Raw genomic sequence first — 26,003 nt, 5'->3', positions numbered from 1 at the left:
GTACACACTGCAGCCACTGTGCACCGGTGGTGAAGGGAGTGAATGTTTATTGTGGAGGATGGGGTGCCAATCAAGCGGGCTGCTTTGTCCTGGATGGTGTCGAGCTTCTTGAGTGTTGTTGGAGCTGTACCCATCCAGGCAAGTGGAGATTATTCCATCACCTTCCTGATTTATGCCTTGTCGATGGTGGAAAGGCTTTGGAGAATGAGGAGGTGATTCACTCGCCACAGAATACCCAGCCGCTGACCTGCTCTTGTCGCCAGAGTATTTATGTGGTTGGTCCAGTTAAGTTTCTGATCCGTTGTCACCCCCAGGATGTTGATTTGAGTGATTCTGCGATGGTAATGTCGTTGAAAGTCAAGGCGAGGTGGTTAGAAAGTCTCTTGACTGGCACTTGTCTGGCGCGAATGTTACTTGCCACTTATGAGCCCAAGCCTGGATGTTGTCCAGGTCTTGCTGCATACAGGCTCGGACTGCTTCATTTTCTGAGGGGTTGCGAATGGAACTGAACACTGTGCAATCATCAGCGAACATCCCCATTTCTGACGTTATGATGGAGGGAAGTTCATTGATGAAGCAGCTGAAGATGGTTGGGCCAAGGACACTGCCCTGAGGAACTCCTGCAGCAATGTCCTGGGGCTGAGATGATTGGCCTCCAACAAACTCTGCCATCTTCCTTTGTGCTCGGTATGACTCCAGCCACTGGAGAGTTTTCTCCCTGATTCCCATTGACTTCAAATTTACTCGGGCTCCTTGATGTCACACTCGTTCAAATGCTGCCTTGCTGTCAAGGCAGTCACTTTCACCTCACCTCTGGAATTCAGCTCTTTTGTCCATGGTAGGACCAAGGCTGTCATGAGATCTGGAGCCTATTTGTCCTGGTGGAACCCAAACTGAGCATCGATTAATAGCTTATTGGTGAGTTCGTGCCGCTTGATAGCACTGTCGACGACACCTTCCATCACTTTGCTGATGATTGAGAGCAGACTGATGGTGCGGCAATTGGTCGGATTCTATTTGTCCTGCTTTTTTGTGGACTTGATAGCAGAACATGCTCGATGGGCGAAATGGCCGACTCCTGTTCCCGTGTTCCTCATTGGTGCAGAATGTAAAACGATCCTGCATTGGCCAGGTATCAAAACCGGGTCGCATGATAAGCAGGCGAGAATTCAACGCCAATGCCACCAATCCTCGTATGGCCATTTGCTGCATGTGTCCATTTGGAATCCTGTTTGAAAGCACATGTCGTCTGACGGAGGCCCTGTGATAACCCTCCGCAGTCTGACCTACAGCTGTGCAAGAACTGCTTTGTGCAGCTGCAATGGCCCAGTGTTTGAAGCGTTGGACTCACACCCCACTCGGTTTTTCTTGCCCCGGTTTGAATTCTACTCGGTGAGTTACTGTTTTACGATCTGTTCAATGTCCAAATGAATAAACTAGAGCTAATTGACCGCGTTTACCTTTTTCAAAGCAGGAGAGGCATTCCACCGTGGCGGGCGACCAATGCTTTCTTTCAAGATTTCAAGACACGAGAAGGAATATCTCCCAATCAGCAATTTAAATTCTTCTAGATTGCAGAACCTGGCATTTATACTCTTTGTTTATTTCCTTGCATCACTGTATCTGTCACTGATTCTGTCTCTTGTCGACAATTGTTTAATTTTTTACATAAATTATTCATGTGTATAATTTATTATATAATAATTCATGTGTTTAATTTATTATCTAAACAATTCAATTGTTTAACTTATATAAATAATTCAATAGTTTAACTTAATATATCAATAATTGAATTGTTTAATGTATTATATAATGAAATTGTTTAATTGATTGCATAAAAACTTCGTGTTTAATTTATCATATAAATAATTCATTAAAAAAATTTGTTATATAATCAAATGTTTAATTTATTATATAAAGAACACAAGTCTTTCATTTGTTAATAAAAAATTCAATTTTTAAATTTCTTTTATGATAATTTGTGTTTAATTTATTATATAAATAATTCAATAGCTTAATTGGTTATCTAAATAATTCAATTGATTAATTTATTATATGAATAAGTCAATTGTTTAATTTATTATATAAATATTTCAATCCTTTAATTTTATATATAAATAATTCAATAGTATATTTTATCATATCAATAATTCAATTGTTTAATTTATTATATAAAGACAAATGTTTAATTTATTATATAAATAATTCAATTGTTTACTTTATAGTATAAACAATTTAATTGCTTCATTTATTATATAATTTATTCAAGTGTTTATTTTTTATACAAACACTTCAAATGTTTAATTATCAAAATAATTAAAATGTTTAATTTATTATAAAAATAACTCAATAGTTTGTTATATAAATAATTCAATAGTTTAATTTATTATATAAATAATTCATTAGTTTCATTTATTATCGAAATAATTCAATTGATTTATGTATTATATAAATAATTCAAGTGTATAATTTATTATATAAATAATTCACGTGTTTAATTGTTATGAATAAATTTAAAAAATAATTGTATAATAAATTAAAGGGTTCAATTTATTATACAAATAATTCAATTGATAGAATTCTCAGGCTTCCTTGAATGGTGAAAACTGATCTAACCAGCAACACCAGCAGTCTGAGACGGTAGGAAAAGTAAAGTTATAACCCAGCTGATGAGTTCGTAGCCAATGTCTCCACATTTATGTAGCTTCAGAGCACTTCATTCTGCAAACTGATCACTATAAAGCAAGTCGTACATTCAAAACGAATTTGGTGAAGAGAGGATAATATTGTTGACTTGAAATAATAAGTGCTGAATCTGATATCGCTGTACATCATATATTGTAGAAGAAAGCGAGAATGGACGGATATTGTGTTCTGGAAGGTTGGCTGATCGGCTGCGTGACAGCGAAATTTTACATTGGCTGCACGGCTCTGTTGCCAGTTGATCTTTGGATCTGATTCCCGCTCAGGGAGTTTCACTGGTTCAAATCCAGGATTTCCCACGAAAGCCCAAATAAAGTTTCACTCTCTCCGGTCCTCCATAAATTCTGCTGTCGCAAACTCTCTCACTCCGGCAGCTGGGGAACAGTGGAAAACTGATGGGTTTGTTGTCGCATCTGGAATGCGGTTTTGAACTGTTGCTATTCGCCGAGACAGCGCTGCTGGAGCCTTTCATGATCTCGTTCAGTGAAGAGAGACTGGCAGGCGGCTCCCAGACAGGGCTCAGGCCGGGACCGGGCAGTGGCTCGATGAGAAAGCGGAACTGTTGCTGTTGCTGCTTCCGCCTCTGGAAGTCCCTGCGGCGGTCGGTACTGATCTCCCTCTTATGGATACGGCTCCAGCTGTTGGATGTGGATCTCGTGGCGCAACGGTAGCGCGTCTGACTCTAGATTAGAAGGATGCGTGTTCAAATCATGTCGAGGTCATTGCGTTTTCACAGCGATTAAGTGTCTCTCTGCTTGAAAGCGGGACCGTCTTTTTGGGATGGGCTGTTCACTGTTTGTAAAATAATAATTATTGTGGAATCATTGAATGGACACAGTCCAGAAGGAGGCCATTCGACCTATCGAACCCGTGCCGGCATTATGTAAGAGCAATCCAGTCAGGCCCTTTCCCGGTAGCCCTGCATTTTTTCCCCTTGAAGTATTTATCAAATTCCTTTTCAAAAGCCACGATTGAATCTGCTTCCACCACCCTTTCAGGCAGCGCATTCGAGATTATAATTATTCGTTGCGTAAAAAGGTTTTTCCTCATGTCTCCTTTGCTTCTTTTGCCAATCACCTTAAATCTGTGTCCTCTGGTTTCCGACTCTTCCGCCAATGGGAACAGCTTCTCTTTATTTACTTTATCTGAACCCTTCATGACTTTGAAAACTTCTATCAAATCTCCTCTGAACCTTCTCTGCTCCAAGGGAACAATCCCAGCACGCGGCAAATGCGGTCAATTTGCTCTAATTCATTTATTTGAGCATTAAACAGACCTTTAACCAGTGGTGCTGTTTTATGGAAGCGTGAGCTGGTGGTCAAAGGTGCGTGGATCCAATGTCTGGGGTGTTTCTGGGTTCAAATTTCACCACTGATAGCATTTTTGGCAATGTTCATTTTGACCTGTTCACAGAAAACTCGATTGTAATGCGATGGAGCAGAGGATGTGAAAGCAGCTGAAAGTGAAAGTTCAGATATTAGTTTCATCACGGGGACAGGACACGTTTCCACAGGTAAGAACATTTTATGTTCAGATTCTTTCCAGCAGAGTGGGACAGGTGATCAGAGTGACCGGGCTCTAGTGGTGCAATCGGTCAGTGCGCCGTCTTTTTATGCCGTAGATTCTAGGGAAATGCCGGGGTTTTTAATTCGAGTCTCATCTAGATCAAACAATCCTTTTCCTTATGAACATTTCGACCGGAGTTGAAGGTACAATTGGTGTGTTCCAAAATGCATCTACTTATTTGAATTGCCATGTGGTTCCTCCGGCCTACGCTGTTGCAATAGCAGATGAGATGTTTAGTATTACTTGTTTACAGGAGGGAGGCTGCGGTTTTGGAGACGAAAACTATGATTTTCATCCATTTACAAATCGTGGGATTTAACTGGAGCTTTAAACCAGCGCCTCCGACCGCTCAGCCAGGATACTTTCCATCTTACACTTCAGGAACTAGTTTTACAGGAATAGAATTACTGCAAGCAAGAATTCCACCCCTCAAGCACCAATGCTCGCAAGTAAATTTCTCCGCATCGTGATAACATACACTCTACCATAGGTATACTTTAATCAAATTAATGTTTTGTTTCATTCTGAGTGCGAAGAGACATTAATGTGTCGACATTGGTTGCATCAGCTGGATTGCCCCTTTACTTTTCCTACCGTCTCATTCTTTTATTTCTTTACCCTTCTCTGCTCGTGTTGCAGGTTAGATCAGCCTTCCCCGTTCAAGGAAGCCTGAGAAGTCCATTGGGGACAGCACAGAGAGAGAAAAGCTAAAGACAGGGAGAGATAGAGCGAGCCCAGGGGCTGAGTGGCTGGGTCCTGCTCCTACTTCTTGTGTTCTTTAGATTTGCAGTTCGGATCAGATCAGCCATGATCTTATTGAATTGCGGAGCAGGCTCGAGGGGCCGATTGGCCTACTCCTGCTCTTATTTCTTATGTTCTTATGTGATGAATGCAAAGAAAATAAAGTTTATAAATGTCAGGTGTAGCAAACCAGCAGAATTTAAGTTACAGATTCCTTCTCGGGTCTTGAAATCTTGCAAGAGAGGTTTTAACATCCAATTGAAAGCACCGGCCACGCTGTTGTATCTCTCCTGCTGAAAGAGAGGTAAATACGGTTAATTAACTGTTTGAGCATTGACGAGATTTTTAAATAGTCGCGCTACCAGCAGAATTCAAACCTCGGCAGGAAAACCCCATTGGAATTTTGAGCCCAACTCTTTAACCACTCAGCCATCGCAGCTGAAAACGGCATGTTCGTTCAGATAGAATTCCAAATGGACACATGCAGGAATGATTGGTACAAGCATTGGTGGTTCAGGGGTAGAATTCTCGCCTGCCACGCGGGAGACCCGGGTTCGATTCCCGGCCAATGCATCGGCATTTTGCACCAAAAAGTACCACCGGAACATGGTCAATTGGCCACTGTTCAAAGGTCTGTTTAATGCCAAAATTAATGAAGTGGAACTAAGTGACCACATCTTCCTGGTACTGGGGTTGTTCTCCTTGGAGCAGTGAAAGTTCAGAGGAGATTTGAGAGAAGTTTTCAAAGCCATGAAGGGTTCAGATGAAATCAATCAAGAGAAGCTGTTCTAATTGGCGGAAGGGTCGGGAACCAGAGGACACAGATTTGAGGGGTTTGGCAAAAGAACCAAAGGCGACATGAGGAAAAACTTTTTTATTCAGCGAATAGTTATGATCTGGAATGCGCTGCCTGAAAGGGTGTTGGAAGCAGATTCAATCGCAGCTTTCAAAAAGGAGTTTGATAAATACTTGAAGGGGAAAATGTAGGGCCACGGGGAATGGGACTAACCGGATTGGTCTTACAAAAGGCAGGTACGGGATTGATGGGTCGGATGGTCCAGATGTCCAGATGGTCCATTCTATGATTCTATGATAATTATTAATCTTAGAGTAAATGATCCTCTGACGAAGAATGATCATAATATGATAGAATTTCATATTGAGTTGAGAGTGCTGTCGTTAGTTCCGAAACTAGGCTCTTAAATTTAAACAAATCCAATTAAGTAGTTATCAATGGCAAGTTCGCTAAGGTAGTTTGGGAAATTAAATTAAAAATATGTTTGGAGATAAGCAATGGCGAACATTTAAAGAAATAATTCATAATTCTCAACGAAAATACATTCCCTTGAGGATTAAAAACTTCACCAGAAAAGTGGTACATCCTTGGTTAACTGGAGAAATTAAGGGTAGTATTACGTTAAAAGAAGAGGCTTACAATGTTGCCATAAAGAGTAGTAGACTGAGGATTTGAAGAGTTTTAGAAATGAGCAAAGGATGACCAACAAACTGATAAAAAGGGAGAAAATAGGATGAGGGTAAACCAGAAAGAAATGTAAAAATGGATTGTAAGAATTTCTACAAATGTGTATAAAGGAAGAGATTAGCGAAAGTAAACATTGGTCCCTTGGAGGCAGAGACAGGAGAAATTATATTCGGGAATAAGGAAATGGCAGAGACGTTAAACAACTACTTTTATCGTTCTTCACAGTAGAATACACAAAAAACATACCAGAAATAGTGGGGAATCAAGGGGCTAATGAGTGAGGAACTTAAAGTAATTAAGGTTAGTAAAGAAAAAGTACTGGTGAAATTAATGGGACTAAAAGCCAACAAATCCCCTGGACGAGATGACCTACATCCTAGGGTTTTAACAGAGGTGGCTGTAGATAGAGTGGATGCATTGGTTTCGATGTTCCAGAATTCCCAAGATTCTGGAACTGTCCCCGTGGATTGGAAGGTAGCAAATATAACCCCAAAGGAGGAAGGGAGGAAACAGGGAACTGCAGGCGATTTAGCCTGACAATAGTAGTAGGTAAAATGCTAGGATGTATAACCAGGGGCGTGGTTACAGGACACTTAGAAAACCATAATATGATTAGTCACATGCAACACGGATTTATGAAAGGCAATTAGTGTTTAACAAATCTATTAGAGCTTTTGATGCTGTAACTAGCAGGATAGATAAAGAAGAACCATTGGATGTAGTATATTTGGATTGTCAAAAGGTATTCGATACGGTTCCACATAAGAGGTAGGTACACAAGATTAGTGCTCATGGGATCATGGGTGATACATTAACATGTATTGAGGATTGGTCGACGGACAGAAAACGGAAAGTCGGAATAAACAGGTCATTTTCGGGTTGGCAGGCTGCAACTCATGTGGTGCTGTGAGCATCAGTGCTTGGGCCTGAGCTATTTACAATCGAAATTAATGACTGAGATGAGGCGACCGAGCGTAATATATCCAAGTTTGCTGACGATACAATGTTGGTGGGTTAGTAAGCTGTGAGGAGGACGCAAAGAGAATGCAAAGTGATATGGACAGGTTGGGTGTATGGGCGAGAAGGTGGCAAATTAAGTATAAAGTGGGGAAATCTGAGGTTATTTACTTTGCGAGGAATATATAAGCAGAATAACTTTAAAAAGGTGAGAGACTAAGCAATGTTGGTATTCAGGGTGATTTGGCTGTCATTGTACACGGATCTCAGAAAGTTAACATGCAGGTGCAGCAAGCAATTAGGAAAGCAAATGATATGTTGGCCTTTATTGAAAGGGGTTTGGAGTACAAGGATAAGAAAGTTTGCTGCAATTATATAGGGCTATGGTGAGACCACACCTGGAGTACTGTGTACAGTTTTGATCTCCTTACCTGTGGAACGATATACTTGCCTGAGAGTGAGGGCAACAAAGGTTCACTGGATTGATTCCTGGGATGAGATGTTTGCCCTCTGAGGAGAGGTTGAGTAGAATGACCCTATATTCACTGGAGTTTAGAATAATGAGATGATCTCATTGATATGTATAAAATTCTTAGAGGGTGTGACAGCTTGATGCTGGGAGGCTGCTTACCCTAGCTAGAGAGTCTACAAGTAACGGTCATAATCTCAAGATGAGGGGCCAGCTATTTAGCACAGAGATGAGACATAAATTCTTCATTGAGAGGGTTGTGAATCATTGGAATTCTTTCCCCCAGAAGACTGTGGATGCTGAATCGTTGAGTATGTCCAAAACTGAGATCGATAGATTTTTGGACACTAAAGGAATCAAGGGATATGGGGATAGGTCGGGAAAGTGGAGGTGAGTTCGAAGATCATCCATGATCTCATAAAATGGCGGAGCAGGGTCGAGGGACGCTCTCGCCCACTCCTGCTTCTTTTGGTCCGCTGGAAAGGCAGAACTTGCCAGCTGCTTTAAAACTTTTCGCCTGAACAGGGACTTGAACCCTGGACCCTCAGATCACTACCTGTTTTAAAAGTCTGATGCTCTACCGACTGAGCTACCCAGGCTCGTTGCTTGACTTGCTTCCATCATACGGATTCATGGTAGGACTGTGAATTATCCCTTGTCGCTGTTGAATCAGGGTGAGAGTCCGTTTTCTCGAATTCTCAGCAACGATTTGAGGAGAATCCTTGTTTCTGTTGAACATGATGTTAGAAACATGGGCAGCGAAATCGTGATTTTGCAGTTCTTCTTGGTTGTACAAAATGTCTTGTCATTCGTTAGCAGCAATTAAACAAAAACACTTTACCCAATGGCTCAAAAGCTAAACTTGTTCCACACGGGAGCTGGAATAGGCCTCTCGACCTTTCAGCCGATCAACAATTGAAAGTTGAATAATTTCACCCGATACAAGGTGACACCAGGCAGCAGGTTTGCCTCCCGAATTTTCCCTGCACGACACTTCAAATCGATCAATACCTGCTTCACGGAAAGAAGAATTGTGTTTTTGGTTCTTTGGATTTAAAGTTGTCGTGCCGGCCCCTTTACCATTTCAGCTGTCGCCAATTGCCCCCTCTCCTCTTATAAACTCTCGCCTGCAATTGCAAGACGGTAGGCCAGAGGAGCCTCAGTGCCCATATGGGGACATGAAGAAGTCGATGCGTTATGGAACCGGATGTAGGTTCAACTACTTTCGATGGCGCTGGAGCTCACAACTCCAGCATTTCTCGAGCGTATAATTATTGTAGAAATAACGCGCGGGGACCGATTGCGCCACTGGAGCCGCGCACGGTTTGAGTCACCAGTGCTCGCATCAAACAGCTTCATCCTCGGTCTCTCAATTATCGCTTCGTGATCTTTCCCACACAGAAGCCTCCAACCAAGAGGCGCTTCGTTAAACATCCGCAGTGACCTTTAAAAGCCGTGGAATCTGAAACAAAACCCCAGACGATAAGAACTTTGAATTATATTATTATTATTAATAACTTAAGGACAATTATTTTCATGCTACTTTGAGGATTTGGAGAAATTGGGAGCTGAAACTAAGAAACTCTCTCTGCGCTGTCGTTGATTGAAGAGATGGGCGTTATTTCATTTGGAAACCGAGACTCGGAACTTTCTGATGGAGAAGTGTGACAGAAGATTGTGGTTAGTGGCAGTTGCCGGGGAGATCCAGAAGAGAGGGAGAAAAGTCAAAGTCACAGCTGTGACAGCTCAAGTGCTCTGCTTATCTGTAATATCTGGAAAGTAATGTGAAATACAGGACAAACCAGTTTGGTCTCGGTTATCAAAAATACTGAAATTCCCGGGTTCAAAGGTGGATTCGGAAAGAGGGAACTGATTTAACCGCCAGACCAAAATCATTCCACATGAACCTGAAGCGTCTTGGGGAAAACGGCAGTGCGAACTGTTATGTTCGGGTCATGACTTGAAAGACCCTCCAATTACCGACAGTATCTTTGAACGAGTTGTGCAGCCAAACCGCGATAAAAGCCGCTTTGCATTCGTCAAACGTGAAGGTGACGATATTGGGGTTTGATGAGGGTCGATTTCACTTATTTGAAATCTCACCATGTGACCCGAAGATTGACGGCAGAATCGAGTTTTTCCTGTAAATCCTGAATTGAACGGAAAGGCGCAACAAGCAAGTCGGAGAAATGAAGAGCAGAAAATGTGGATGAAACTTGCACGAGTGAAAATCCCTGTCTGTTGGAAGACTCAGTCCCCAGTGGTGGAGAGCATTGGTATTTCAAGCTGTCTCACAGCTCACACACACACCATTGGTTCATTTAATCACCTTCAACAACTCGAATACATCATCACTTAATCTTCTGTACACAAGGAAATACAAACCTTTTATCTGCAACTTGTCCGCATAATTTAAACATTTTAGCTCCGGTCTCATTCTGGTGAATCTGCGTTGCACCCGCTCCAAGGCCAATATATCCTCCCTGAGGTGTGGTGCCGAGAACTGAATGCAGTACTCGAAATTTGCTCTTAGCAGAGTTTATATAACTGTAACATAATGTAAACCCCTTTGAATTCGAGCTCCCTTAAGATAAAGGTCAAAGTTCCATTAGCCTTTTTAATTATTTTTGTAACTGTCCACTGACTTTTAATGATTTCTGCACTTGGACCCGTAAACATCTTTCCTCCCCCACAATTCCTAGTTTCTCACCAGTTAGAAAATATTCTCATCTATGTTGCTTCGGTCCAAAGTGGATGACCTCACACTTCCCCATATTGAAAGATTGAACAGTCTTCGGCTCTTTTCCATCGAAAATAGAAGGCTGAGGGTGACCTGAAATAGGACTTTAAGATTATGCAAGGGTTTGATAGGTCAGACGGAGATAAGGTGTTTGCAATTTTGGGGGGACGAGTCCAAAATTGGGGCCATACATATAAGATAGTCACATTTAATCCAATATGGCATTCAAAAGAACCTTATTTACAAAGAGGCTCGCTAGAATGTGCAACTCGCTACCACAAGGAGTAGTTAAGGCGAAACGCATGGATGCATTTACGGGGAAGCGAGATAAACACATGGAGGAGAAAGGAATATTCGGATTTGCTCATAGGGTTAGATGAAGCGGGGTTGGATGAGGCTCGTCTGCAGCATAAACACCGGCATAGTCGAGTTGGGCCGAATTGTCTGTTTCTGTGATGTACATTCTATGTAATTCTATGTAAGCTCCATGTGGCACAGTTTTACCAACTCACTTCATCTATCAATTTCGCTTTGCAACTTTATGCTCCCATCTACATTACTCACTGTGCCACCTAACTTGGTGTCGTCGACAAACTTGGATATATGGCTCTCTTTTTCTTCATTTGCCTCATTTATGCACATAGTAAAAAGCTAATACCCCGGTACAGATCCCTGGGGGACACCACTAATCACATCCTGTCAATTTGAGCACAGATCCATTATCCCGACTCTCTGTCTCCTACCTTCTAACGAACTCCCCACCCATGTCAATAGGTTGCTTTAATTTCCATGTGCTCTCATTTCTGTAAACAGTCTCTTATGTGGTACCTTATCGAATGCCTCTGGAAGTCAATATACATATAACACCCAAAGACACTCCATTACCTACCACGTTATTACATCTTCAAGAAGTTCAACGAGTTTCGTTAGACTTGACTTACCCTTTACAAATCCATGCTGGCTTCTCTGATCAATTCATATTTATCCAAGTGCTCAATCATTCTTTCCCTAATAACAGATACTGCTAACTTCCCCACAAAAGACGTCAGACTTTTCCTACTTTATCTCTCCTCCCATTCCTAAATAATGGAATGGCATTGGCAATTTTTCAATCCATGGAACAATTCCTGAAACAAGAGAGTTTGAACGATCATGACTGAAGCATGTACAATTTTCTCAACTATTCCTTTTAATCCCCTGGGATGGTCTCCATCAGGTCCTGGTGATTTGTCGATCTTTAATCTAATTATTTTCTCCAATACCATTATTTTACTTAGACTGAATCCCCTTGATTTGTTACTGGGCTCGTTGTAGTCGGGATATAATTCTCGATTCGAGCTACATATCACGGAGAAGCCCAAATTCAGCCCTAGAATTTTGATCTTGATCTGCGGTACAAACTTTTGTAAAGAGGGAAAAGAAGTCTCCAAATCACTCCACCTGAATCTCAAGCGCTTTCGGAAGAAGTTCAGTTCAAACAATCTGGACTTTACAGGCACTTCAATGATCTGCACTTTCATTGAACGAGCTTTCTTTGCAATTGCCTTCCACCTTGAAACAGCTCTGGGCTTTCATCTCACTAAAGCAGAGTTTGGCCGCTTTGTATCTGTGAGCATGTCGGTGACGAGGTTCGCTCTGATATGGGTCGCTTTCAATTTTGAAGATCTCGTCAAGTTCAGGGAAAAGAAACCGAGAATCGAATTGTCCCTGTAAGTGATGAATTGAAGGGATTGGTGCTCTCAGCAGATCTGGAAAATACGCAGTGCGGTCGATCAGGAGTTCCAAATCTCCCCTTTCGCCACTCGGCGATCATATTAACTGAACTTTACTCTGGCCCAGTGTCACCGCGCTGAAATCGAGTATTTCGCCGGCACGTTTCTCTTAACTTCATAGTTGCTGGTTTCACTGTGAAGACCGGCTCGTTGGATTTTCACTCCTGCAAGTTTCAACCATTCATTTTGGAAAAGTAAACTGACAGTGGACACTTGTTATATTGGTCACTGCAGCCTCAAGGTTTAGCTCAGTGAATTACTGGTTTAGCAGGTGACCTCTTCACTTGTCTCGATGGTGCTATTGGTTCGATTGATTCGAGCCCTTATTTCATTTTTCCTGAGGATTCATCGCCTCAAAGTTCCAGGGTTTCAATGTGTGTTTTGTCTGCAAGAAAATGTACCGTGATCATTGCCGGCTGAGCAGAGCTAATATTCCACTATTTTCCCTGTGGAATAAAAAGAAACCTTGTGATCGCATTGCAGGCGCAGGAAACTTACAAAGGAATGGAACATTGGCTTCACGGAAATCACAATTCATCTTGACAGACACGGTCCCGAAAGGCTAATTCGCTGTGACATGGAGATTACTGTTGTGAGCGAGACCAGTCTGTTTCTCTGTTCAGAGAATAAATGGCGCACCCTTTATATTGGAAAAGCAAAACGATGAGGATTTGTGTCAGAGCCCGATGTCTTTCGTGTTTTATCAATTGTCCCCCGTTGCGTTACTTTCATCTTGAGCGCATAACCAGTTAGGGCGTTCTTGTGAAAAATGGCGACAATTGCCTGCTTTGATAAATTTAACAACGGCTGCACCAGATTCCTGGCGTCATAAACTGAACTTTTAATCCCATTCTTAAGATACAGTCTGTAAAATGATGAAATTTCATCACATGCAAAGCAAAAAATCAAAGATTCCGACCACTCGCTGTGTAAAGAAGTTTTCACTCTTGTCACCTTTGGTTCTTTTGCCAATCACCTTAAATCTATGCACTTTGCTTCATGTCCCTTCCGCCAATGGGAACAGTTTCACTCTATCTACTCTGTCTAGGCCCTTCATGATTTTGAATATCTATGTCATATCTCCTGTCAGCCTTCTCAGTTCCAAGGAGAACAATCCGAGCTTCTTCAGCCTATCCATGTAATTTAAGTCCCTCATCCCTGGAATCATTCCAGGAAATCTCCTCTGCACCCTCTCAAGGCATTCACATCCTTCCAAAAGTGCACTGCCCAGAACTGGACCAAATACCATTTGTGGCCGAGTGTTTTATAAAGGTTTATCATGACTTCCTTGTTTTTGTACTCTATGCCCCTCTTTATAAAGCCCAGGACCCCGTCTGTTTTTTAAACCGCTTTCTCAACCTGCCCTGCCACTTTCAACGATTTGTGCCCATGTACCCCCAGGTCCCTGTGTTCCTTTAACCCTTTTAGAATTGTGCCCTCCAGTTTATATTGCCTCCCCTCGTTTTTACCCACCGAAATGCATCACCTCGCATTGTTCCGCGTTAAACTTCATCTGCCACGTGTCCGTCCATGCCACCGGCGTGTCCATATCCTCTTCAAGTCTATCCACCTGACTGTTCGCCAAGTATTGTGTCATCTGCAAAATTTGATATTGTACCCTTTACTCCCAAGTCCAAGTCATTAATATATATCAAGAAAAGCAGTTGTCCCACCACCGACTCCTATGGAACACCATTGTCCACCTCCCTCCAGTCCAAAAAACAACAGTTCACCACAACTCTGTTGCCTGTCATTTAGCCAGTGCTGCATCCATGTTGCTATTTCCCCCTGTGTTCCATGGGCTGCAATCTTGATCGCAAGCCTACCACGTGGCACTTGATCAAACGCTTTTTGAAAGTCCATATACACCACGTCAACTGCATTGACCTCATCTACCCTCTCTGTTACCTCATCAAACAACTTTATCAAGTTGGTTAAACACGAATTGCCTTCAACAAATCCGTGCTGGCATTCCCTAATCAATCCACACTCGTCCAAGTGACTGTTATGAGTTCCAATACTTTCCCCATCACCGAGGTTACACTGACTGGCCTATAGTTGCTGGGTTTAACATTACACCATTTTTTTGAACAAGGTTGTAACCTTTGCAATTCTCCAGTCCTATGGCACCATCCCCATATCTAAGGATGCCTGGAAGATTATTGCCAGTTCCTCTGCAATTTCCCCCTTTACTTCGCTCAACATCCTCGAGTGCAACCCATCCAGACTAGTTGACTTATCTATTTTAAGTACTCATTTAGTACCTCTGCCATGCCCACTGCCTCCATGAGTAGATCTCCTTTATGGTCCCTAATCGTGCCCGACCCCTCCTCTTACTACCCGTTTACTGTTAACATGTCTGTGGAAGACTTTTTGATTCCCTTTTATGTTTTCCGCTATTCTTTTGCTCTCTCTATGCCCCTCTTATTTCCTTTTTCAGTTCCCCTCTGAACTTTCTCTATTCTCTCTGGTTGGCACTGGTGTTATCAATCTGACACCTGTCATACGCCACTTTTTCCCGCTTCATCTTACACTCTATCTCTCTTATTATCCCGAGAGCTCTGGCTTTAGTTGCCCCACCTTTTTACCTCGTTGGAATATACCTTCTCTGTACTCGAATCATCTTTTTAAAAGCCGCCCACTATCCAGTTATAGTTTTGCCTGACAATCTTTGATTCCAATTTACCGGGGCCAGACCTGTTCTCATCCCATTGAAATTGGCTCTCCTCCAATTGAGTATTTTTACTTTAGAGTGGGCAGAGTCCATTTCCATAGCTATTCTAATCCTTATGAAACTGATCACTGCTCCCTAAATGCTCCCCCACTTACACTTGCTCCACTTGGCCAGCCTCATTCCTTTGAACCAAGTCCAGCAATGCCTCCTTCCTCATTGGGCCAGAGACGTACTGGTCGAGAATGTTATCCTGAACACATTTCAAAAATTCTTCCCCTTCTTTGTGCCTTGTATTATTGTTATCTCGGTCTACATGAGGATATTTGAAATCCCCGGTTATTAATACGCTATGGCTTTTGCACCTCTCTGTAATTTCCCATTCAAATTTGCTCCTCTTTTTCTTCGCACTAGTTGGTGACCAAAAGAATACACCCAGTAGTGTGATCGCACCTCTATTGTTCCTTAAGTCTAACTCAGTACCCAGGAAAAATTCCCTTTTTCCTGGGCACTTTGTATAAAGCAGTAGTTAGCAGCAAAAAATGTTTGTCGTGGGACTGAGAAATGCTGAAACAGCCGGCACCATCTAAAACAGAGCTCCAAGTTTCGGTGCAAATGAAGTCTTGAACTGACAGAGCGGAGGGCGGATGGGGATTGAATTAAATCCCAATTCACTGAACCTAAACAAGTGAATCTGTCAGGAGTGGGAGTCCTGAGTTTGTGTGTAAGCTAAAACTGGATCGGTCCCGTTCTGCAACGAAAGAATAGCAGGCGGCTCCCAGACAGGGCTCAGGCCGGGACTGGCAGCTCTCCACTGGAAAGGGCTGGATTCGAGAGCGGGGCTTCTGCGCTGTTGCTGTTGATGCTTCCGCCTCTTCGAGTCCCTGTTGCGTTCGGTACCGATCTCCCTCATATGGATCTGGCTCCACGTGCTTGCGGTGGACCTAGTGGCGCAACGGTAGCGCGTCTGACTTCACATCACAATAATGAGTGTTCGAATCCTGTGGGGATCATCATATTTTCGCAACCATTCAGTGTCACTCTGTTTTATCGCGGGGCAGTCTTTCAGGGATGGTCCATTCATTGTATGTAAAATAATATTGATCATAGAATGAACACACCACAGAAGGAGGTCATTCGACCCATCAATTCCTTACCTGCTTTTTGTAAGAACAATCACATTAGTCCCATTCCCCGTCGCTTTCCCCGTGGCCCTGCATGTTCCCCTTCAAGTATTTATCAAATTCCTTTTTGAAAGCCACGATTGAATCTGCTTCCACCACCTTTTCAGGAAGCGCATTCCAGATCATAACCATCCGCTGCATAAATAAGATTTTCCTCATGTCGCCTTTGGTTCTTTTGCCAATCACCTCAAATCTGGGTCATCTGATTCTCGACACTTCCGTCAATGGGAACAGCTTCAATTATTAACTTTATCTAAACCCTTTATGACTTTGAACACTTCAATCAAATCTCCTCTGAACCTTCTCTGCTCGAAGGAGAATAACCCCAGCACGGCGGAAATGCGGCCAATTAGCTTCAGTTTATTTATTTGGGCATTAAGCAAAACGTGAAAGACTGGCAAGGCGATTCGCGAACAAAGCTCGTTGCTTTAAGATAATAAATCAAATCGCTGTGTGGGCGCTGGGTTCAAATCCTACTACTGATAGAATTTCTGGCAATGTTCATTTTGACCTGTTCGCAGAAAACCCGCTTGCAGTGCGATGGAGCAGATGATGTGAAAGAAGCTGAAAGTGAAAGTGCAGATATTAGTTTGATCACAGTGACTGGACACGTTTCCACGTGGAAGGGCCTCTTACACTTAAGATTCTTTCCAGCAGAGTGGGACAGGTGATCAAAGTGACCGGACTCTCGCGGCGCAATCAGTCAGTGCGCGGTCCTTATATGACAGGACATGATCGGGAAATGGAGAGATTGTTAATTCGAGTCTCAGCTAAGTCAAACAATCCGTTTGCTTGTGAACATTTCGACCAGAGTTGAAGGTACAATTGGTGTGCTCCAAAATGCATCTACTTATTTGAATTGACATGTGGTTCCTCCGGACTACTCTGTTGCAAAGTTTAGTATTTTTTCATTCGTTCATGGGATGTGGACGTCGCTGGCGAGGCCGGCTTTTATTGCCAATTCCTAATTGCCCTTGAGAAGGCGGTGGTGAGCCGCCTTCTTGAACCGCTGCAGTCCGTTTGGTGACGGGTCTCCCACAGTGCTGTTAGGAAGGGAGTTCCAGGATTTTGACCCAGCGACGATGAAGGAACGGCGATAAATTTCCGAGTCGGGATGGTGTGTGACTTGGAGGGGAATGTGCAGGTGGGGTTGTTCCCATGTGCCTGCTGCTCTTGTCCTTCTAGGTGGGAGAGATCGCGGGTTTGGGAGGTGCTGTCGAAGAAGCCTTGGCGAGTTGCTGCAGAGCATCCTTTGGATGGGACACACTGCAGCCACAGTGCGCCAGTGGTGAAGGGAGTGAATGTTAAGTGTGGTGGATGGGGTGCCAATCAAGCGGGCTGCTTTATCTTGGATGGTGTCGAGCTTCTTCAGTGTTGTTGGAGCTGCACTCATCCAATCAAGTGGAGAGTATTCATTCACACTCCTGACTTGTGCCTTGTAGATGGTGGAAAGGCTTTGGCGAGTCAGGAGGTGAGTCACTCGCCGCAGAATACCCAGCCTCTGACCTGCTGTTTTAGCCACAGTATTTATATGGCTGGTCCAGTTAAGGTTCTGGTCAATGGTGAGCCCCAGGATGTTGATGGTGGTGGATTTGGCGATGGTAATGCCATTGAATGTCAAGGAGAGGTGCTTAGACTCTCTCTTGTTGGATATGGTCATTGCCTGGCACTTGTCTGGCGCGGATGTTACTTGCCACTTATGAGCCCAAACCTGGATGTTGCCCAGGTCTTGCTGCATGCGGGCTCGGACTGCTTCATTATTTGAGGGGTTGCAAATGAAACTGAACACTGTGCAATCATCAGCGAACATCCCCATTTCTGACCTTATGATGGAGGGAAGGTCATTGATGAAGCAGCTGAAGATGGTTGGGCCGAGGAGACTGCCTTGAGGAACTCCTGCAGAAATGTGCTGGGGCTGAGATGTTTGGCCTCCAACAACCACGACCTTCTTCATTTGCGCTAGGTATGACTCCAGCCACTGGAGAGTTTTCCCCCTGATTCCCATTGACTTCAATTTTACTAGGGCTCCTTGGTGCCACACTCGGTCAAATGCTGCCTTGATGTCAAGGGCAGTCACTCTCACCTCACCTCTGGAATACAGCTCTTTTGTCCATGCTTGGACCAAGGCTGTAATGAGGTCTGGAGCCGAGTGGTCCTGGCGGAACCCAAACTGAGCATCGGTGAGCAGGTTATTGGTGAGTAAGTGCCGCTTGATAGCACTGTCGACGACACATTCCATCACTTTGCTGATGATTGAGAGTAGACTGATGGGGCGGTAATTGGCCGGATTGGATTTGTCCTGCTTTTTGTGGACAGGACATACCTGGGCAATTTTCCACAATGTCGGGTAGATGACAGTGTTGTAGCTGTACTGGAACAGCTTGGCTAGAGACGCAGCTAGTTCTGCAGCACAAATCTTCAGCACTACAGCTGGGTTGTTGTCGGGGCCCTAGCCTTTGCTGTATCCAGTGCACTCAGCCGTTTCTTGATATCACGTGGAGTGAATCGAATTGGCTGGAGACTGGCTTCCGTGATGGTGTGGATATCGGGAGGAGGCCGAGATGGATCATCCACTTGACACTTCTGGCTGAAGATGGTTGCAAATGCTGCAGCCTTGTCTTTTGCACTCACGTGCTGGACTCCGCCATCATTGAGGATGGGGATGTTTGCAGAGCCTCCTCCTCCCGTTAGTTGTTTAATTGTCCACCACCATTCAAGACTGGATGTGGCAGGACTGCAGAGCTTTGATCTGATCCGCTGGTTGTGGAATCGCTTAGCTCTGTCTATAGCATGTTGCTTCCGCTGTTTAGCACGTATCTAGTCCTGAGTTGTAGCTTCACCAGTTTGGCACCTCATTTTTAGGTACGCCTGGTGCTGCTCTTGGCATGCTCTTCTACACTCCTCATTGAACCAAGGTTGATCTCCTGGCTTGTTGGTAATGATAGAGTGAGGAATATGCCGGGCCATGAGGTTACAGATTGTGCTGGAATACAAATCTGCTGCTGCGGATGGCCCACAGCGCCTCATGGATGCCCAGTTTTGAGCTGCCAGATCTGTTCTGAATCTCTCCCATTTAGCACGGTGGTAGTGCCACACAACACGTTGGATGGTCTCCTCAGTTCGAAGACGGGACTTGGTCTCCACAAGGACTGTGCGGTGGTCACTCCTACCAATACTGTCATGGACAGATGCATTTGCGACAGGTAGATTGGTGAGGACGAAGTCAAGTAAGTTGTTTACAGGAGGGAGGCTGCGGTTTTGGAGACTCAATCTATGATTTTGATCAATCTATAAATCGTGGGATCAAACTGGAGCTTCAAACCAGCACCTTTGACCGCTCAGCCAGGATACTTTCCATCCTGCACTGCAGGAGTAGTTTTACAAGAATAGAATTACAGCAAACAAGAATTTTACTCCTCAAGCACCAATGCTCGCACGGCAGCAGGATGCATGTGTCCAGTTAGAAACCTGTCTGAAGGAACATGCAGTCTGATAGAGCCAGAAGTCCAGCAGATTGACTTTCGGTCTGAGCAGAGGATGAGTCTCCTCCTTGAGAGAGTTTCCCCAATCCAGCTCAGAGTGGATTTAGAATAATAAATTCGGGTGTGACTGGAGCCACTTGTGTAAGATGAAGTGTCGGGGGCAGTTTCCCATCCTTGACGGACATTAATGATCCTGTTGCGGTTTTGCTGCAAAATTTGACTTCCCAGCTCCCGAAACTAAAATTCAACTCTGGTGGGACTCGAACCCACAACCTTTGAATATCTCCTCCAATTATTAAGTAGAAGTCCAACACGCTATCCATTGCGCCACAGAGTCAGTTATGCATTATGTGGGAGAGCGGGGATCCTGTGCTGTGGTTGAGGCGGTCATGCTGCTCCTCCTTCCGCCTCTCACATTCCGAGAGCCGCGGCGGCAGTCTGCACGGATCACCCTCCAATGGATCCGGCTCCAGCCGCTTGTTGTGGGCCTGGTGCAAGAACAGTCGCGTCTGACTCCAAATCAGAAGGATGCGTGTTTTGAACCAGGTTGAAATCACAGCATTTTCACTGTGGCTCAGGGTCCTGCTGATAGATTTTGGATCAGGACAGTGTTTTAGTGATGGGCTGTTCAGTGTTTGTGCAACAATATCAAAATTAAGTTTGAGACATTAATGAGCTTTTTTTCTGTTACTTTCTGTTTACACCCTCTCCAGTTTTATGTAGAAACAGTTAACAATGTTTAAGTGTTGTGGTGTGCAGCGTTTGTGGAATCAGTGTAATTAAATTTGATACTTTCATCTATTCTTTCTCTAACCCAGACTCTGATCATTAGATTTGTAGCTTCACCCTGTTTAAAATAGGTTACTCAGTGATATAAATAAAAAAGTTACAACCCCGAAACCTCAGTGGGTATATTTGTTCCAATGCTTTGTGATTGTCTCGATTTTCATTCAAATTTTCAATCAGCAAATCCCAACGGGTGCTTTGGAATTGACAAACTAATTTATTATTTGGCTGGTTCCTGGAAATTATCCAGTGGGGATTTCCTTACCTGTACAGATATAGATATAAATACATTCCATCATTCCACAAATGACAGTTGTGTAAATAAATATATCTCGATATCCAACATGGGAAAGCAGCTCTTCACGTTCTTAAACAAATTTCCTCATTTTATTTTATTAATCCACTTACGTTTCAATGTAGAACATATATTCAGAGCATCTCTCTAAACTTAAAGAATAGTAAAACAATTTCAGGTTTTACAAACACATAACACGCTGTCGTATAAGTAAGATTAAGTCCGACTTTGTGAAATTTGTATTCTAATTGTCTTTCTGATGGTGCGAAAAATATTTCTAGATGTCCGTCCCCAACTTAACAGAGAAACTAAGATGAAAACCAAAAGGATTTTTCAAAAACTATTTGGAGCGATTTGATCGGTTCCCCTTCTCCTTTCTTTAATTGTTACCTTTTGCTAATTGTTCATCTTGATCCGTTTGCTTCATTTTTTTCAGTCATTTATGGTGAATTTCTATCCGTTAACGATCTTAAATATGTGATTTGTTTGTTCCCTCCATCTTGACTTGTGATTTGTTGACCTTCAGGTAAAAGTCTGAAACAGAAATGTGTTTATATTCAGGCGTGACTCTGCAGTGTGAGACCGAGAGGTGATGCCGGATGTGTGACCGAGAGAACAACTGTTGGAGGCAGAACTGTCCGTAACTTAACATACCCCGTGTGGCATTGCTCATGGTAAGTCGGATGACAATGTTTTATATTGACTGAACGGCTATGTATATAACACACCACGGATTTTACTGCTGGTTTAACTCCACAAAGTATAATCACCATAAATGACCAAAGCCTCAGATCAGTTAGAATTGAATTGCTGTTGGTGAGGGGAGTTTGTACATTGGAAGGAGTTTATACATTTACACCTCCAGGTAAACCTGCAAACCTCTCTCGCCTGTAGGTGACGTCACCATGAGGTGTCCACCTTTCTTTGCGCTTCTGGACTTCTGAAGTGTGATTGAACCTTCCCAAAAGTTTCCTATAATTAGTGAGGAAGGAAGGTATCAGTGTAAATGTGAGATATAAACGTCGATGTTTCACTGGGTACCATGGGAACCAGATACACTGCTCATTCCAGTTATTTGTCCAGCAGGAAACAGAAATCATTCTCTTCAACTGCACTCGCCCGAAGGAAAAGGAAACAAACAAAACTGCTCGGCTCTTTGTTTTCGCTTCTTCTGCTGGTTTACGTTCACTCACAGAGAAATTGACAGAGAGAGACTGAGAGATTGGATTGGCTTTTTCACTTTGTAATCGATTATACTTTGTACTTATTGTAAGAGACGGTTCCATCCCAATTGTCATGTGCCTGATATTCTCATTAATACTATGATGTGTTCAAAATGAGTTTCTACTAATTTTACAAAAGCTGAACAGCGAAACTGCTCTGAAACGAGTTTCGCTTCGCAACTTTTAATGGAGATGGGTTGCTGGTTGCAACTAAATCAGTTTGTAAAATCAGCCCTCTGGAACAGTATCCTCGAAACGTGTTTCGGACACATTGTATGAGAGGTCCGTCTGTGCAATGAAAGAGCACTTCCGCACTGCAGTTCTGGAATCCTTTCCTTGTTGACTCCGAAACTAATACAAATATTATTTTGTTAAAGATCATTTTGTTGCTGAACTCACAAATTGGGTAAATATCACATCGGAGGCTTAAGACAATAAAGGACCCGACGAAACAGGCATTTTGAGCAGCGAAGCCACGGAGCCAAATCAAGCTGCAAAATCACCATCTCCTCTCACTGATACCTGTCAGATACTCGCCACTGTCTGTTGGAGTTTGAGGCCGTTTGGTTCATTTCGATTTATCTTGCACATTTCGCTGTTTTATTAACTGTCAACCTGTCGGTTGATTCTGAATGAAAAGTGAATTAAATTACACCAGCTACCATGACTTGGGCCAGTGGCGCAATGGATAACGCGTCTGACTACGGATCAGAAGATTGTAGGTTCGACTCCTACCTAGCTCGGGTTCATACAATTTTATCTCTGACACTGGGGAACGAAGAATCAAATTTCGTAATAAGATATTGTTTATGGTGAAGCAGCAAAGAAAATATTCCATCTTGAAAGATTTGGGTTCAATTACAAAAAGAAACTGTGACCACAACGTTTTCCAACAAGCCGCCTTTGAAGTTGATGTCAGACACACGAACATTGCAGCCCGAGGTGGAGGCACCGCGCTGATGACCTTCAGGTGAAAACGGGCCGTTCAGACACTTCGTGTGACACAAGAGCTTTCCAATCCCCGCGAGATCCTGGACGCCGAGACGTTCGTTGAAAGCAGCATTCACCGGCAGGACCGCTATTCCGCTCCCTTTGCTGGTCTGCAGGAAATCCGATGCTGAAAATACAAAGTAAGACGGAGAGTATCTGGAAAACAGTTAAACTTTCAGTGTTCAGACTTTGGTGAGAACTATAAACAGGCCTTTGGATACATATAAACTGGGTGTGGATTAGGAGTTCGCTGTTCTTTTATAAACTGTGGGAGTGTAGATATGAGTGTGATGTTTATATGTGAACTATGGGTGAGTATATATGTGTGCGATGTTTATATATGAAGTGTAGGTGCGTATATATGAGTATGATGTTTATATATGAACTATGAGTGTGATGTTTATGTATGAACTGTGGGTGAGTATATATAAGTGCGATGTTTATATATCAACTATGAGTGTGAATATATGAGTGTGATGTTTATATATGAACTGTGGGGAGTATATATAAGTGCGATATTTATATATGAACTGTAGGTGCGTATATGTAAGTGCGATGTTTATATATCAACTGTGTGTGTATATATGAGTGCGATGTTTATATATGAACTATGGGTGTATATATATGAGTGTGATGTTTATATATGAACTGTGGGTGTGTATATATGAGTGCGATGTGTTTATATGAACTATGGGTGTATATATATGTATGCGATGTTTATATATGAACTATGGGTGTGTATATGAGTGCGATGTTTATATATGAAGTGCGGAATGACCGGGAGGGGCAATTCCAACATAAGGACACAAAGATCAATTAACAGTGGGGTGGAAATAGCTCAGTTGGGAGGGCGTTTCACTGAAGGTCTAAAGATCTCTGGTTTCGGCAGTTTGAGTTATTTAATTTCTGCTTCTTTGAATCCGAGAATGGTTACAGCACGGAAGGAGGCCATTCGGTTCATCGAGTCCATGCCGGAACTCTGCAAGAGCAATCCAGCTCGTCACACTCCCCCGCAGTTTACCCGTAGCCCTGCATTTTTTTCCCTTCAAGTACTTATCCAATTCCCTTTTGAAAGCCACGATTGAATCTGCCTCCAGCACTCACTCAGGCAGTGAATTCCAGATCTTAACCACTCGCTGTGTAAAAACGTTTTTCCTCATGTCGACTTTCATTCTTTTGCAATCACCATAAATCTTTGTCCTCTGGTTCTTGACCCTTCCGCCCATGGGAGCAGTTTCTCTCTATCTACTCTGTCCAGATCCTTCGTGATTTTAAATACATCGATTAAATCTCCTCTCAAAGTTCTCTGCTCTCAGGACAACAACCCCAGCTTCTCCAGTCTATCCACGTAACTGAAGTCCTACATCCCTGGAACAATTCTAATAAATGTTTTCTTCACCCTCTCTAAGGCCTTCACACCCGTCCCAAAGTGCGGTGCCGAGAACTGGACACAATACTGCAGTTGTGGCCGAACCAGTGTTTTATAAAAGCTCATCGTAACTTCCTTGTTTTTGTTCTCTTTGCCTCAATTTGTAAAGCACAGGATCCCATAAGCTTTTTTTAACCGTTTTCCCAATCTGCCCTGCCACCTTTAAAGATTTGTTCACAAATACCCCCAGATTTCTCGGTTCCTGCAGCTCCTTTAGAATTAAGCCCTTGAGTTGAAGTCGCCTCTCCTCGTTTTTCCTACTAAAATGTATCGCTTCGCTTTTCTCTGCGTTAAATTTGACCTGCCATGTGTTCGCCCATTCCACAAACCTGTCTTTGTCCTATCACTATCCTCTTCACTGTTCATTACACTTCCAAGCTTTGTGTCATCGGCAAATTTTGAAGTTGTGCACTGTACACCAAAGTCCAATTCATTAATATATATCAAGAAAAGCAGTGGTCCGAGTACCGACCCGTGAGGAACACGACTGTACACCTCCCTCCAGTCTGATGAACAACCGTTCACCACTGCTCTCTGTTTCCTGTCACTTAGGCAATTTCGTACTGCCACTGCCCCTTTTATTCCATGGGCTTCAACTTTGATGACAAGCCTATTATGCAACACTTTATCAAACGGCTTTTGGTAGTCCAGATATACCATGTCAACCACATTGCTCTCATCGAATCTCTCTTACCTCAACAAAAAACTCAACCAAGTTAGTTAAATACGATTTGCCTTCAACAAATCCGTGCTGGCTTTCCTTAATTAACCCACACTTGTCCATTGGCGATTAACTTTGTCTCGGATTATCGTTACTAAAAGTTTCCCCTTCACCGAGGTTAAACTGACTGGCCTGTAGTTCCTGGATTTATCCATAGACACCTTTTTGAACAAGGGTGTAATATTTGCAATTCTCCAGTCCTCTGGCACCACCCCCGTATTGGGTGATTGGAAGATTATGGCCAGTACCTCCACAATTTCCAATCCTAATTCCCTTAGCAAACTAGGATGCATCCCATCCGGACCAGGTGACTGATCTACTTTAAACACAGATGGCCTTCCTAATAGCTCTTCATTATTAATTTATATCCCATCTCGCATCTCAACAACTTCTTTTCCTGCAACTTGGGAGCATCTTCTTCCTTGGTAAAGACAAATGCAACGTACTCATTTTGTACCACAGCCATGCCCTTTGCCTCCATGCGTAGCTCTCCTTTTTGGTCCGTAATCGGTCCCACCCCTCCTCTTGCTACCCGTTTACTGTTCATGTGACAAAAGAAGACTTTTGGATTCCCTTTTATGTTAGCCACCAGTCTATACTCATACTCTCTCCATGCCCCTTTTTTCCCTTTTCACTTCCCATCTGAACTCTCTACATTCAGCCCGGTTCTCACTTGTATTATGAACCTGACATCTGTCCCACTCCTCTTTTTTCTGTTTCACCTTACTCTCTATCTCTTTCATCATCCAGGGAGCTCTGGCTTTATTTGCCCTACTCCCCCCCCCCCCCCA

General features: G+C 43.1%; 4 non-coding genes across 4 annotated transcripts; 2 read left to right on the top strand and 2 right to left on the bottom strand.

The window, feature by feature from the left end:
* Nucleotides 1–5,512: 5,512 nt before the first annotated feature.
* trnag-gcc (transfer RNA glycine (anticodon GCC)) lies at nucleotides 5,513–5,583 on the top strand. The gene has a single exon. It is a non-coding gene; the product is annotated as a tRNA-Gly (tRNA).
* Nucleotides 5,584–8,433: 2,850 nt separating this feature from the next.
* trnak-uuu (transfer RNA lysine (anticodon UUU)) lies at nucleotides 8,434–8,518 on the bottom strand. The gene is given in 2 exon segments: nucleotides 8,434–8,469; nucleotides 8,482–8,518. It is a non-coding gene; the product is annotated as a tRNA-Lys (tRNA).
* Nucleotides 8,519–20,013: 11,495 nt separating this feature from the next.
* Nucleotides 20,014–20,105, bottom strand: trnar-ucu (transfer RNA arginine (anticodon UCU)). The gene is given in 2 exon segments: nucleotides 20,014–20,049; nucleotides 20,069–20,105. It is a non-coding gene; the product is annotated as a tRNA-Arg (tRNA).
* Nucleotides 20,106–22,742: 2,637 nt separating this feature from the next.
* trnar-acg (transfer RNA arginine (anticodon ACG)) lies at nucleotides 22,743–22,815 on the top strand. Its single transcript has one exon. It is a non-coding gene; the product is annotated as a tRNA-Arg (tRNA).
* The last annotated feature ends 3,188 nt before the right edge of the window (nucleotides 22,816–26,003 follow it).

This window comes from Heptranchias perlo, chromosome 20 (assembly GCF_035084215.1).
Source record: "Heptranchias perlo isolate sHepPer1 chromosome 20, sHepPer1.hap1, whole genome shotgun sequence".
In the NCBI taxonomy this organism is placed as follows: domain Eukaryota; kingdom Metazoa; phylum Chordata; class Chondrichthyes; order Hexanchiformes; family Hexanchidae; genus Heptranchias; species Heptranchias perlo.
This window is presented reverse-complemented; position numbering and strand designations above follow the sequence as displayed.